Raw genomic sequence first — 1,752 nt, forward strand, 5'->3', positions numbered from 1 at the left:
GGAAGCTTGGCTTCCTCCATCGCGGGGGCAACCCAAGTCTCCTGCTCGCTCCAGCTCCGTGGCCGCCGCCATCTTAGTTGGGTTAATTTGCATACTCGCTCCTGATTGGCTGGTGGGCATGGCTTGTGGGTGTAGTGGAGTGGTGGAGTGATGGTTAATTTGCATGTTTCTCTTTTATTAGTGTAGATTGATAGATAGATAGATAGATAGATAGATAGATAGATAGATAATTGTCCTGTTACATCTGTATTTATACCATTTGATTTTAATCCTATCCATTCTATTTCAAAGGTTAGGGCATTTGTTATCTCCATTCCAAGGTCACTACTCAATTGTTCTGTTAAGCTACAAGAAAGTAACTGAAGGAGATTATCCTAAGTAAAGATTATGTAGCTTAAGCGTGATTGTTCATAGTTAAGGTGATTAACTACCCATGTGGCACTTAATTAATGGGTTTTACTGATTTATTCCCTTCCTTAGTCCTGTTAATTCCTAACTCCAGGGAAATATCCCCACCTGGGGAAACAACCTTTCTTGGAGAGGTGACCTTGGTTAAAACATATAGCGCTAAGAAGGGGAGCAAACATATTAAGAACAGTATGCCATATACGACAAGTCCCTTGAAACATATGCTGTGCAGATGTTTCTTCCCTGCAGTGACTGTGTCAAGCAGCAAGGATGGACCGGCTTCCGGCACTCCTCCTTTACTGCTTACTTCTTAACTGCTTCTTATGCCTGTGTTGGCTGGGCCCTCCACTTCTCCCAGGGGTCTGGAGGGTACAGGACCTAATGCTGAGTTTCCAAACTCTTCTCCATCAACATTCTCTCCCAGGGTGAGCTCACCCAGCTCATCTGGAATGTATGGACGTAGACCCTGCATTATTCTTCCCTGCTGGGAACAATGCCTGGCACAGCATAGGCACACAGTAGAGTTGGGTAAACTCACAAATGAGTGAATAAGTTTCTCTCATTTTTTCCAATGCTTCATAGTTAACTTTTTAAGGAAATGCCATGTAACTCAATTTGGCTGCGGCATGGGCACATGAAAGGAAGTTATAGGAGCTAAAGCTGAAAACACTGGTTATCCCCACATCATGTGAAAATAATCTAGCTAACAAATGTCAGGAAGGGAGAGAGAGAGAGAGAGAGAGAGAGAGAGAGAGAGAGAGAGAGAGGTGACTGGTAGTGCCTGTGGTGTGCTAAATTCCTTATCTGTTAAAAGGGAACACAATATACACAGTTGTTGATATTGATAAATCAAAACTAGAAAGAAGGCTATATTATGCAAAACTATAAAATAAGTTGTAAAAGAGTTAAAATGGGAACTGTAAACATTGGTTGCTATTGGTAATTGAGATTAGGAGAGACTTTACATTTTTATTTTATACTAGAGGCTCAGTGCACAAAAATCATGCATGATGGGGGGAGGGGGTCCCTTTAGCCCAGCCAGCACCCTCTCCAATCCAGGACCCCACGGGGGATGTCTGACTGCCGGTTAAGACCCATCCCGGAGATCGGGCCTGCACCGGAAGTCGGATATCCCTCTCATAACTCTAAACTGCTGGCTCCTAATCACTCACCTGCCTGCTTGCCTGGACGCCCCTACCTGTCCCCCACTGCCAGCCAGGTCATACCCAACTGCCTTCTCCCCGCCAGCCTGGTTACTTCTAACTGCCCCCCCCCATCAGCCTGGTCATACCTTACTGCCCCCACCCAGCTAGCCTGGACACCCTCATGTGCCCATACCCCCCA

This window comes from Myotis lucifugus, unplaced genomic scaffold, assembly GCF_000147115.1.
Source record: "Myotis lucifugus unplaced genomic scaffold, Myoluc2.0 scaffold_124, whole genome shotgun sequence".
NCBI lineage: Eukaryota > Metazoa > Chordata > Mammalia > Chiroptera > Vespertilionidae > Myotis > Myotis lucifugus.